Source organism: Chiloscyllium plagiosum, chromosome 7 (assembly GCF_004010195.1).
Source record: "Chiloscyllium plagiosum isolate BGI_BamShark_2017 chromosome 7, ASM401019v2, whole genome shotgun sequence".
Lineage (NCBI taxonomy): Eukaryota > Metazoa > Chordata > Chondrichthyes > Orectolobiformes > Hemiscylliidae > Chiloscyllium > Chiloscyllium plagiosum.
In genome coordinates, this window is record NC_057716.1 from 55,603,642 (window position 1) to 55,618,285 (window position 14,644).

Genomic DNA, 14,644 nt, shown 5'->3' on the forward strand with positions numbered 1-14,644 from the left:
CCAATTTAGAACTTCAACTTTTAGATCTGGTCTATCCTTTTCCATCACTATTTTAAAACGACTCGAATTATGGTCGCTGGCCCCAAAGTGCTCCCCCACTGACACATCAGTCACCTGCCCTGCCTTATTTCCCAAAAGTAGGTCAAGTTTTGCACCTTCTCTAGTAGGTACATCCACATACTGAATCAGAAAATTGTCTTGTACACATTTAAGAAATTCCTCTCCATCTAAACCTTTAACACTATGGTGGTCCCAGTCCATGTTTGGAAAGTTAAAATCCCCGACCATAACTACCCTATTATTTTTACAGATAACTGGGTCCTTACAAGTTTGTTTCTCAATTTCCCTCTGACTATTGGGGGGTCTATAATGCAATCCCAATAAGGTGACCATCCGTTTCTTATTTCTCAGTTCCACCCAAATAACTTCCCTGGATGTATTTCCGTCAATATCCTCCCTCAGCATGTTCTTGATACGTTTGGCTTGCCTCACATACATTCATGAGTTCGAGAGTGTGGTGCTGGAAAAGCACGGCAGGTCAGGCAGCATGCGAGGAGCAGGAGAATTGACATTTCTGGCATAAGCCCTTAATCAGGAATCATGAGTTGTTTAATATTCTGATTTATCACTCACCAGTACATAGATTTATTTGCTGGTCTTCTTAAATATTGAATACTCATTTATCCCTGGAAATAATGTTATCATCTTATCTTTGCATGGGTATTTTCAGTTTTAGAATTTGTTTGCTCTTGAAAATAAAATGTCATGATAAACCATGTTCATCTCTATTACATTACACATTGTCGGTTTTACCATAATGGATGTAGTTTGAATAATCTGAATTGTGACAACATAAAGATTTTTGCACACTGTTATGTCCGCCACTCATGAACCATTGGCCAGATAGAAGATTTTCGAAAGTCAAGATGAACTTCTGCGCTGTCACAGTGGTGTGATTCTGACACATGAGGAATTGGTGAGGCAATCTCTCATAGGTTGTGCCATATAGCAACCTATAAGAGATTGCCTCAGAATACATAATGGCATAATATTGTTAATTCTGTATCAATTTTAGCATTCAGGGTGTGAAATTCTGTTTTTTCAGGACATATGGTGGGTTAGATTAACAATACAAAAATTGTTTTTCACCCGCTTTACTGTACCACTTACCAATGTGTTTGTTTGCATTTGTGAACTTTAAGATTGGTTTGCAGCCAGTGTTGTGGTACTATAACATCTTGACAGTCCTCTGTGTTCTGTCCAGAACCTAGCTTGGCCTTTGGAACTAAATTTCCTGAACATACATATCCAATGCACTTTGATGCCACATGCTTTGGAGATATGAACAAAAGCCTTTGGTAGGAACGTCGAACTGTATCTCTAACTGATATTGTTTCTAAATTTCTTGAACATACATACACAATGCACTTTGATGCCACATGCTTTGCAGAAATGTTTGATAGTTGTATCAAACTGTATCTCTAGCTGATATTGTTTCTTTGGTGAGCTTTGCTGAATGAAGCAACAACTCGGCAGCGTCGCAATGGCATCTATCTTCAATAATGCATCAATAATATTGTTCTTTTCCTTGCCCAGAAGATGTTTTAACTGGTGCAGATACAATTGCTAATGTGATTAATTCTTCTTTGAGAAATTGCCCTGATGCGCTTTGCGGGAACACCTTGCAGCGAAGGTGTCCAAAAAACTTTTGGGATTGTTGCCTCTATGACATAAATTGGACTCTGTTAATCCTGAAGTTAATCTCTACTTTGAGCTGCTCTCTAGGTCTCCACCAGACCTTCTCTGGCCTTTTTGATCTTCAATGGAAAGATCAGATGTATTATTTCTGCAAAGCAAAATAACAAGTAAGATTTTCAGAGATCTCTTCCCAGGATTACTTATCACTTGATCTGCAAAATAAAGCTGCGTGCATTATTTGATAGTTACAATTCAATAATATAGAACTATAGACCAGTGAGCCTGAAGTCAATGGTCGGCAAGTTGTTGGAGGGAATCCTGATGGACAAGATGTACATTTTTTGGAAAGGCAAGGACTGATTAGGAATGGTTTTGTGTGTGGGAAATCATGTCTCACAAATTTGATTGAGCTTTTTGAGGAAGTAACAAAGTGGATTGATGAGGGCAGAGCAGTAGATGTGATCTATATGGGCTTCAGTAAGGCGTTCAACAAGGTTCCACATGGGAGACTGACTAGCAAGGTTAGATCTCATGGAATACAGGGAGAACTAACCATTTGGATACAGAACTGGCTCAAAGGTAGAAGACAGGGGGGGGTGGTTGAGGGTTGTTTTTCAGACTGGAGGACTGTGACCAATGGAGTGTCACAAGGATCGGTGCTGGGTCCTCTACTTTTTGTCATTTATATAGATGATTTGGATGCGAGCATAAGAGGTACAAGTTAGTAAGTTTGCAGATGACACCAAAATTGGAGGTGTAGTGGACAGCGAAGAGGGTTACCTCTGATTACAACAGGATCTGGACCAGATGGGCCAATGGGCTGAGAAGTGGCAGATGGAGTTTAATTCAGATAAATGCGAGGTGCTGCATTTTGGGTAAGCAAACCTTAGCAGGACATATACACTTAATGGTAAGGTTCTGGGGTGTGCTGCTGAACAAAGAGACCTTGGAGTGCAGGTTGAAAGTGGAGTCGCAGGTAGATAGGATAGTGAAGAAAGCAATTGGTATGCTTTCCTTTATTGGTCAGAGTATTGAGTACAGGAGTTGGGAGATCATATTGCAGCTGTACAGGACATTGGTTAGGCAACTGTTGGAATATTAAGTGCAATTCTGGTCTCCTTCCTGTCGGAAAGATGTTGTGAAACTTGAAAGGGTTCAGAAAAGATTTACAAAGATGTTGCCAGGGTTAGAAGATTTGAGCTATAGGGAGAGGCTGAACAGGCTGGGGCAAGGTTTTGGAGGGATGTGGGCTGGGTGCTGGCAGGTGGGACTAGATTGGGTTGGGATATCTGATCGGCATGGACGGGTTGGACCGAAGGGTCTGTTTCCATGCTGTACCTCTCTATGACTCTATGACTCTATATCATTTGCAACTCTACTCACCATTAACTGCTTGCCTTGCATTTTTTTTGTCAAAGGTAGTAGACTTTTTTAATCTATGTAGATTACAGAGCTTGTTTCTTTCTTTCTTTTAGTTGTTATGCCATGCTTTGTTTTTACTTTTCTCTCTTCTTTAATTTTGCATTAATGCTGCTTCTTTACTGGGCTTTATTTCCTATGAACTTTTAAGAAATCAAGGCTTCTCGTAGTATATTTCAGCCTGTAGATAGTGGTCAAACTGACTAAGGAGTAATTACATCATGTTGGCTTTTCTGTACCTTTTTACTAAATTGGAGAGAAAATGGCAGAATCAAAGAACCTTTTTTTTTAGATTACATTACAGTGTGGAAACAGGCCCTTCGGCCCAACAAGTCCACACCGACCCGCCGAAGGGCAACCCACCCATACCCCTACATTTACCCCTTACCTAACACTACGGGCAATTTAGCATGGCCAATTCACCTGACCTGCACATCTTTGGACTGTGGGAGGAAACCGGAGCACCCGAAGGAAACCCACGCATCCATGGGGAGAACGTGCAAACTCCACACAGTCAGTCGCCTGAGGCGGGAATTGAACCCGGGTCTCTGGCGCTGTGAGGCAGCAGTGCTAACCACTCTGCCACCATGCCGCCCACAAGGTAAGCTTTAATAGTTTAGAAGTGTGTTTTTTAGTCCTTTAAATGTTGTATGTTCAAATGTTTATTCAAAAGGTTTCTGCATATAAATGGAGTGGATTATTTTACTGCTGTTTCTTCAACTTTTAATCATGTATGAAGTCTCTTGATAGTCTTTTTTTAACTTCTAAATCGGAGAGTAAGCTGTTGGGAGCAAACAATCGTTTTGAGAGAGAGAAAGATTTTTTGATGAAATGTTGGAGACTTCAACTGCTTTATATATAAGTTATTTATTTTGGCTTTGAAGAGATGTAAATTTGGAACCTTGATCCAACTGTATTTCTATTGATAGTCAATAATGAGTAAAAGACCAAAGTTTGTTTTCCACAACTATTTCAGAGATGATTGTCAAAGGAATAGCTACAAAAATTGAGTTGTCTTATCCATAATTGTAAAGATAACCTGACAGTTGTTCCATTTCCAGTGATGACCCTTCAAGTATATTAATATTATACTAAATGATTCTTCAAAACCTGGAATGATTATTATTGCTGCTAGTTTAATATTTTTGTTAAAGTTTTTATATCACCTGATATATATAGCACATTTTGTATCACTGCATTGTATTATTATGAAAACCTGGCCTAGAAGTTGGGTTTTCTACATATTTTGTCATAGGGGTTTCATGTGCTACTCTTAATATCTCAACGATATCTGTACTGCTACCTGATGAATAATTACACAATCTTTCCACTGCATGTCTACTTGCTCATTAAAATTCCATTTTTAACATTCTGGAACTCATTCATCTTCAGCTTCTGTGTGGTTGACTGATTTAACTTGCTTAGCTCTGGATCTGTCTTCTGAGTACCACTTAAAGAATACTTACTAAATCCTTCGTTTGAAGTATCCTCATCTCAAAAGAAAGTTTGAGTTACTCTAACAGTTGCCTGTGGTACCACTTTGAACTCTGATGTTGAAAATTGTTTTGATCTCAGCAGATCATAGAAAAATACCTGGAAATTATTTTTGTAACAGTTCCATCTCTTTAACATTACTCTGACTCTCTGAGATTGTGAAAAAAACTGCCATTTTTCCTCTAGCTGAATAATGTTTTCTGACTAAATCAACAGAAAATTACTGAGTAACTCCTACTGTCACCCAGCTGTTTGTTTTTGATGTAGGCTGGGCCGAGATGTGAGCAGTCTTGGCCCTCCTTCTCCCAACTGCAGGAACCGTGCTCTGGGGTTGTCTGATGGTTCATAAAACAAATATCACAGATACATCTGCTGTTATCATCCTGCTGAATTGTGCAGTGTGTCATGCCACTTACATATTTAATTTATTCCATAGTCTGGTATAAACAGGACTGGACAGGCATAATGTTCTTTCCAAAACAGAAAAGAAATACAATCCTTAATCTGTGGTGGGGAATACCGATCTCAATGATTCATGGATGTGAATGCTCCTTCCCTTCCTGGCTTCAGCTAATTGTTTTGTTGTCCAGGGCCATTTGTTTATGATAATAACATTTATAATGTTTTAATTGAGTTATACAATGGCTGCTGTCCCGTACTGTTATTTATGATGATGTCTCTTCCCTTTTCTTAACTGCATTAGAGAATGACAGTTATGTTGCACTACAATTTGTCTTAATCCTAGTTTCAGTAGTATTTCAATGAACCAGAGTTTTGCCTGACTCATCCTTCTGCGAAGTTACAATTAACGCCTTTACACTGTCATGGTCACCTCTGGCTTGAAGTTTGGTTCTTTATAATTTACAGTTCAAGGACTTGGTTTTAGTCTTTTCTTTTAAAAGACCTTATGATCTTACAGTTCAAGAAAGTTAGCCTTGTCTTCTCCAATCTCCTCCTTTACTCTGATCAAGTCTCCTTGATGTCACCACCATGGATGTGCTTATTGCATTCAATCAAGGGTGAATCTTTTCAGACTCATATACAATACAGGCTGTCTAGCCTGCTTCTAGCTCTCCACAAGCCAGAACTGCTCCCAAAAATTGAGAAAACTGGGGACGTGAAATGATAATTAATAAGGCTGGTAATAGGTCTAAGCAGCTACTGCATCATGAGATCAGGTAGTCTGTTAGGAAATGCTAGGAAACTGTTGTTTGAAGAAGTCTGGAGTGGATCTTTGAGATACTGACGTTTCTTTTTGTGGACAGCTGTAGCCTGTCACAGCTGCAGCAGAGGTTTATTTGAGAAAAAGGAGGATGAAGGGAAAGGTTTTCATACCCCTGGGGCTATTTCAATTATTTGATTGCAACTACCTCCTGGATCCCACCTTCAGCCAAAGGACAGGCTGCTGAAGGACTGCCCTAGTGATCCAGTCAGAGATGGGAATATCAGGCTAATGCTGAAAAGATTTAACAGTGACAAACTAATTGTCTTTCATTGATGGATGGGCTCACAACATCCATGTTGTGGGGAAAGATTGGAATCCTAAGACTGAGAAAGAAGCTACCATCAGGGGGTGTCTGTCTGCACAAAGTGTGATGCTAACTGATTGACGCAGATCTTCTCCTTGCTATCCTAGCTGCATGATAAATCTTATGGCCAATCCTGCCAGAGGAGTCTCCAAAGAGTTGCTGTAAATCTGAATTGACTGGACATTTCAAACCATAATGTCCTCAACAACTACATCACTGTTGTCTTTGAAACTTGATCCAGAGCAATGGTTCAACCTTTACACTAGACATTAAATTTGATGGGCTTCTCACTAAGAATACTTGTGGCATTGAGATTGAATGGATTAGCAGATAACCAACAGCCTTTGGAATCGTATATGGAGACTCTGCTATAAACCACACACCAGAAGGTCAAACTAGTAAAGTTCTTCTGCCTACCTGTACCATTACTGTCCTTGAAGGCTTGTGCCAGCTGCCGTCAACTGTTTGGTGTCAGACTTTGCTAGATTATCACATGTCACATGTAGTACAACTTCCGCTTGGTACAAATCTGGGAGCTAGCTTTGTTACTCTAGAGAAAGAGTTAGGATACCTGTACAAATTGCCATAGTCAAAAGCAAAGATGCTTACCTCCATTCACGAATGCCCACAGGTGGCCTTAAACTTGCGACCACCATAGACAGACTGGAGGAGACATTTCTAACTTCATTACAAAGATGGAGTTGGAGGAGACCCAAAGATCGCTATTTGTTATCACTCTTACTAAATATGGATCAAATTTCAGTAAAAATGACAATCGCATTTGCTGTGACCTAATAATTAAATTGATGTAATTTAAAATGGGTGGTTATTGGACCAGTTTCTTGTTCATAGAGTTGGAGGCAGATACCAACCAGTTAAGGGGAAGGAGGCTTAGAGTTGTAAATAGTTGTTGTTTAATGTTCACTTTTGGCAGTAAAGAATAAATTGATACTTTTCTTTAAGCAGTGGAATTTGGGAGTTCTCTGTTACTCACACTTTAACTGATTATGAGGCAAGGTGAGCTTTTCTGAGTATTTGGTTTAATTAACAGAAAGGTTCGCTGCCATGTTGTAACAGTTTGGGGGCTCAGGTCCACGATTTGGACAGGTTTAAGCAGATCCAGTCTGAGATTTGGACAGATTTGAATTGTTTTGGGGTACAAAAGATCCTAATAGATATAAACACTTGCCAAATAGTGTCCTAGGTATTTTAATAAACTGTAGGTGAGACAATTTCTTTAATTTGGGCTACTTGTGGCTGGTTAAATTAAAAGTGAGAGAAATGGCTCTTAAGATTGCTAAAGAGGTTCTGGGGTTTGAAGATGATTCCCAAATTTGCCAAGAAAGTTTAGAAAGACAGAAGAAGGACATACTTTTAGAATTAGCAAATAAGTTAGAACCGGGTCTAACCAGGGACGAAGGAAAGCTGAAATTGTAAGGGAGTTAGTCAAGCACTGAGGTGTCTCAATGAAACAGACAAGTACAGTAGAGTTAGAAAAACTTAAATTACAATTGAGGCAAATGGAGTTAGAAAATAAAGAATGGGAGAGAGAACGATAAACAGAGAGAGAGAAGAAAGAAAGACAGAGGAAAATGAAAGGGAGAGTGAAGAGAGAGAAGGTTCTTAGCTGAGCAAAGAAAGAGAAAAGAAAGAGAAAGAGAGGGATAGAAGAAAGGTAGAGAGAAAGAGAGAGTAAAGAAAGAGTAAAGGAGAGAGAATTTGAACTTCAGAAGTTGTGACTTCGTCAGGACAGTCAAGTTAATAGGATAGAGATAGAGTGAAGGTAGTGCTAGATACAAATGTGCTAAAACACAGCCACATTTTAATGAGAAAGATGTCAAAGCCTTTTTTTATTTCATTTGAAAAATTGACAAAGCAGATGGAGTGTTTAGAGGACTTGGGGGTAATACTATTTCAGACTGAGCTGGTAGGCAGAGCTAGTGAGGTATTTGCCATGCTGTCAGATGAGAGGTCCAGAGATTATGAAGAGGCCAACAGGCTATTTTGAGTGCTTATGAATTGGTGCCAGAAGAGATAGACAGCGGTTTAGAAACATAAAGAAGGAACTGGGTCAGACTTCTGTTGAGTTTAAAAGAATTAAACATAGTAATTTTGATAGATGGGTGCGGGCCTTAAAAATAGATAAGACCTATGAGGTTCTAAGAAGATTATTCTGCTGGAGGAGTTTAAAAACTCACTTCCAGAGATGATAAGAATGCATGTAGATGAACAGAAAGTTCAAGAAATGAGAAGACAACCAGAGATGACAGATGGGTATGCATTGGTGCATAAGGCAAAGTTTAGCTTCTGGAAAGTATTTTGTCCTGTGAGGGATAGAAGTTCGGAGAAGGTGAAATCCTACATTACAAAACAAAGAGCACACTGGTAAGTTTACCACAGCTTAAAAAAGAAGCCCAGGAGGGTGAAAAGAAGGTGAAAGGCCTCAGGTATTCTCACTGTAATGGAGTGAGACATCGGAAATTACAGTGCTGGTGGTTTAAGAAGAAAACTGGTGAAAGATATTTTCACTGCCAGGAGGTGGAACATATCAAATCACAGTGCTGGTTGTTAAAGAAATGCACTGTGGGAAAAGGTGTGGTAAAAGAAGCTAAGCCAATGGCATTCATGAAAGTAGTAAAGGAAACTCCAAGAAAAGTTGAGGAGCTGCAGGGAAGTGCACACCCTAGGCAGGGGCTGGGTATGAAGTTAGTGCCTGATCTCTATAAAGAATTTGCCTCTGTGGGTAAAGTTTACTCAGAAAGAACGGGGGAGAAGGGAAATAAGTTATGATTTTGAGAGATACGGGATCTAACCAGTCTCTAACAGTAAGAGATTACTGTATTTGCACTCTTTCTGACCTGTTACCCAAGAGATTGGTATTTTGTAAAATAGATGGACAGAGATGTGGCATTCCCCTTTGTAAGATCAAATTGGAGAGCTAACTCAAGACTGAGGAAGTATCAGTGGGAGTGATTTGACAGAGTGTCATTTCCAGGAATACAGTTTGTCCTTGGGAATGGTTGAGCAGAATCCAAGGTGGGAATGATACCTTTATTGTGGAGAAGCCAAAGGAAGACAGAGTGTCATTTCCAGGAATACAGTTTGTCCTTGGGAATGGTTGAGCAGAATCCAAGGTGGGAATGATACCTTTATTGTGGAGAAGCCAAAGGAAGACCAGGGAACTGAGGTGTTGAAAGAAAAATACCCTGGAATTTTTCCAGATTATGTGTAAAAAGATTGCACTGTCATAATTCACAACATGAAGCAAAAATTAAAGAGAAAGATGAAGGAGTTGAGGTTCAGTTAGCGGACACCCTTTTTGATGTAATGGTGCAGGAAAATCCTGAATAAACAGAGGGTCAGGCCGAAGTGTTTAGTCCTGAAAGGCTAATGGACTTACCACAGAAAGATGAGACAATAAAAGATATATGTGTTGATGCATACTCAGAAAAGGAGTCAGAGAATATTCCTGTGGTTTATTATCTTAAACATAGCTACCTCAGACAAAAATGGAGACCACGGCAGGTTAATGCAGAGGAGAAATGGGCAGAAGTGCACCAGATTGTGTTGCCTGTAGCATACAGACAGGAAATGCTATGGGTAGCACATGAATTAACAGTAGGAGGCCACCTAGATAAGGAAGATTTGGCCTAAGGTACAAAAGCATTTACATTGGCCTAGAATGCTCAAGGATGTGATTTACGTTTGCTGTACATGTCATGCATGCCAAATATTGGGTAGGCCACAGGTAGTAATAAAACTAGCACTTTTGTTACCAATTCCACATTTTGAAGAACTTTTCACATGCATTATGATTGACTGTGTAGGTCCCCTCCCGAGAATTAAAAGTTAGAACCAGTACTTGCGAACCATAATGAATGTGTCTACCAGATTTCTGGAGGCAATTCCATTATGGAGTATTAAGGCAAAAAGGGCGGGAGAGGATTCAGTTGCTTTCTTCACACAGTATGGGCTACATACACAGATTCAATCAGACCAAGGGTCTAATTTTACTGCTATGCTGTTTAAGGAAGTCATGGATAGCTTAGGCATATAGCACTTTAAAAATCAAGTGCATATCATCCTGAATCCTATGGAGCTTTGGAAAGGTGGCATCACACCCTGGAAACCTTGTTAAGAGCGTACTCTCAGGATTACCAGAGTTATTGGGATAAAGGTATCCCATTCATAGTCTTTGTCATTAGGGATGCCCCAAATGAATCTATCCAGTTTACTCCCTTTGAGTTAATATTCGAACATGAAGTGAGAGGGCCTTTGAAATTAATTAAATAGAAATTGCCAGGGTCAAAGTCTGAAATCTCACACTTGGATTATGTATCTGAGGTGAAGGACAGATTAAATCAGGTAGGTGAGTTAGCTAAACAGCACCTGAAGAGGGCACAGCATAGAATGGAGCAAATGGCAGATAAAGACTCTAAACTTTGGATGCTTTCCCATGGGGATGATGTATTAGTATTGTTAGGCAGAAGTGGGTACCGCAGATGCTGGAGATTAGCATCAAGATTAGAGGGTGCTGGAAAAGCACAGCAGGTCAGACAGCATCCGAGGAGCAGGAAATTTGACTTTTTGGGAAATTCCTGATGAAGGGCTTTTGCACTAAAGGTTGATTTTCCTGCTCCTTGGATGCTGCCTGACCTGTTGAACTTTTCCAGCACCACTTTAATTTTGACTGTATTACTATTGTTACCAGTGATAGGATATCCCTTCAAAGCCAGATTTAGTGGTCCCTATCAAATTGAGAAAAAGTTGAGTCAGGTAAACAATCTGGTAAGGATGCCAGATAGAAAAAAAGTGTATCGGGTATGTCATTGAATATGTTGAAACCTTATCATAATAGAAAGAGAGCACTGGACAAACAGTTGTTAGTTATTGCCCTGCAGAGTGAGGAATCATGTTGTAGAGTTTGATGTGCCTCAAAATACGTTAAACAATGAGGAAGTCATTGAGGAGTGGGTTAGGTTAGTGAACTATCTCAGGGCAAAGAACACGGTTGAAAGATTTGTTGCAGCATTATAAGGACATATGCAGGACTAAGATGGGGAGGACTAATGCTATTGTGCATGAGGTAGAAGTAGGGAATGCTGTTCTGATAAAACAACACCCCTACAGGCTTAATCCTTTCAAAGTTACACAGGTCCAGAAGGAAGTGGATGCAATGCTCAATGGAGATATCATCAAACTGAGACAGAACAACTGGAGTTTGCCGATCGTGTTAGTTCCCAAACCTGACAGGACTCAATGATTTTGTGTGGACTATCGGAAGGTCAACATCATAGCAAAATCAGACTCATACCCAATACCAGGAATGGAGGACTGTACAGAGAAAGTTGGACAAGCCAGTTACATCATAAAGTGGGTCTTACTGCGTGGTTATTGGCAGATACCTTTATTAAAGAAAGTGAAAGAAGTTTATGTGTTTGTAATTCCAAATGGGCTATATCAATTCAAAGTGATGCTTTTTGCAATGAAAAAGGCACCAGCCACATTCTAAAGATTCATGAACAGAATTGTGGCTGGGTTAACAAACTGTGCAATCTATCTGGACGATGTAGTAATCTTTAGTGAATCATGGAATGTTCACATGGTACAGTTGATAGAGCTCTTTGAATGATTAAGAGAAGCAAAACTGGTAATATACTCAAACAGAATTCACGCAGTCAGAGGCGACGTTCTTAGGACATAATATCTGTCATGGAAGATTGACCCCAAGGAATGTAAAGATGAAAGTCATTGAGGAATTCCCATGACCAATTTCAAAGAAAGAGGTGCTTCGATTTTTGGGACCAAGTGGATTCTACTGGAAGCTTGTTCACATCTTCAGCAGCGTCGTGACACCGCAAACAGAATTTCTGAAGAAGAATACAAAATTTCAGTGGACAGAACAGTGCCAGGAGGCATTTGACAATTTAGAAGCAGTATTAACCACCACACCAGTTTTATCTACACCAAATGTTTTGAAACCCTTCAAAGTTGCAATCGATGCTCGCGACACTGGAGTTGGAGTTGTGCTGCTACAGGCAGATGACAATGGAATTGAATGGCCAACTGGCTCTTTTGAAAGAAATTCAACACCCACCAGAGAAAATACTCTACGATTGAAAAGGAATTATTGAGTTTGGTACTGGCCTTACAATATTTTAATGTTTGTGATGAACAATGTTTTGGAGACAGTTGTATACACAGATCACAATCCTCTTACATTCTTGGAATGACTTAAAGACAAGAATATGAGACTGTTTCATTGCAGTCTTATGTTACAGATATTTAATATACAAATTGTACATGTTTCGCGTCAGAAGAATGTGATAGCAGAATTGAATTGAATTGAATTGAATTTGTTGTGATGTGTACCAAGGCACAGTGAAAAGCTTTGTCTTGCAAGCAATACAGACAGATCACATAGTTTAGTATCACGGATAAGTAAATAATAGGTAAACAGTGGCAAAAACAAAAACAAAGATACAGGCAAATGTTAAGAGTTTGTGAGTCCATTCAGTATTCTAACAACAGTAGGGTAGAAACTGTTTTGAAACAGGCTGGTGCGTGTGTTCAGGCTTCTGTACCTTCTGCCCAATGGTAAAGGCTGTAGAAAAACATTGCCAGGGTGGATGGATCTTTGAGAATGTTGGTGGTCTTTCCTTGACAGCCGGCCTGGCAGATGGATTCTCTAGATGGGAGGTTGGCCTTTGTGATTGTCCAGACCGAATTCACCACTCTCTGTAACTGTCTCTGATCTTGAATGGTACAGTTGCCATATCAGATAGTGATACATCCAGACAGAATGCTCTTGATGGCTCACCTAAAAAATTGGCAAGGGTATTCACCATCATGCCAAATTTCCTCCGCTGCCTGAGGAAGAAGAGGCGTTGGTGGGCCTTTGTAACTAGTGCGTCCACATGAAGAGTCCAAGAAAGCTTGTTGTGGATGACCACTCCCAGGAGTTTGACACTCTCCACTCATTCCACCTCTGTGCTGTTAATGTATTGGGGGAGCATGAGTAACATCCCGCCGAAAGTCAATAATGCCGGCATTGAGAGCTAGGTTGTTCTCAATGCACCATTTTTCCAGGTCTTCCACCTCCCATCTATAGTCTGATTCATTGCCATCTAAGATTTGACTGACTATGGTGGTGTCATCAGCAAGCTTGTAAATGCCATTCATCTGGTATTTCACGACGCAGTCATGGGTAGACAGTGAGTACAGTAGGGGGCTGACTCCGCACCCCCTGGGGGGCTCCAATGTTGAGTGTTAGTGAGGATGAAATATGGTCCCCAATTTTAATTGATTGTTGCCTGTGGGTCAGGAAACTGAGTAGGGCTAAATCCGAGATCACTAGGTTTAGTAATCAGTCTCAAGGGGATAATAGTGTTGATGGCTGGACTGTTGTCAATGGTAGGATTCTTACATCGCTGTTCTTGGTGTCAAGATGTTCTAGGGAGGAGTGAAGGGCAAGTGATATGGAATCTGATGCAGATCTGTTGGTGAGTGGGTCAAAGGTAGTGGGGAGGCTGGAGTTGATTAATGCCATGACCAGTCTTTCAAAGCACTTCATGACCACCAAAGTTAGGTCCACTGAGCTGTAGTCTATGAGACATGTTGCATGACTCTTCTTAGGCACAGGGATGATGTTGGCCCTCTTCAAACAGGCTGGGACAGGGGCCTGACCTCTGCCAGTCGATCTGCGCATTATCTGAGTGCACGGCCTGGTACTCCGTCTGGTCCCATCGCTTTCCTTGGATTCACATGAAGGAAAACTGATCTGACCTCTGATGTGGTGACTATTGGGTTAGGTTGATATTGATTTGTCGAAATAGGTATTACCTCTCCACCGAAATTCTGCTCAAAGCGAGCATAGAAGACATTGAGACAATCTGGGAGGGATATGCCATCATCTGCTATCTTGCACTGTCTCTTTTTAGAACCTGTGATGTCATTCAGTCCTTGCCATAGTCGCTGGGTGTCTGTCTGGGCCCCTAGTTTGGATCAGTATTTGTCCTTGGCTGTCTTAATGGCTCTGCAAAGGTCATACTTGGATCCTTATCTGAAGGCCTCACGCCTGGTTTTTAGCAGGTTCTGTATGTCCTGATTCATCCAGGGTTTCTTGTTGGGGAACACCCGATTGACTTCCTCGGTCTGCAGTCCTCCACACTTGCTGATAAAATCTGTGACGGTGGTGGTGTACTCGTCCAAGATACCTGTGAATTGTTTGAACATGGCCTTGATCAGCTGATTCCAGACAGCACCAGAGTTGATCCTCTGCCTCCTTCGACCAGCACTGGACCGGTATCCGCGAGGGGGTCTCCTGCTTGAGCTTTTGCCTGTAAGCCGGGCGAAGAAACACGGTATTGTGGTCAGAATTCCCAAAATGAGAACAGGGGATGGAGCAATAAGCAGCTTTCACAGCGGTGAAGCAATGATCTAAGATGTTCAAGCCCCTGGTGGGGCAGGTAAAGTTCTGGTGGTACTTGGGTAACACCTTCCTT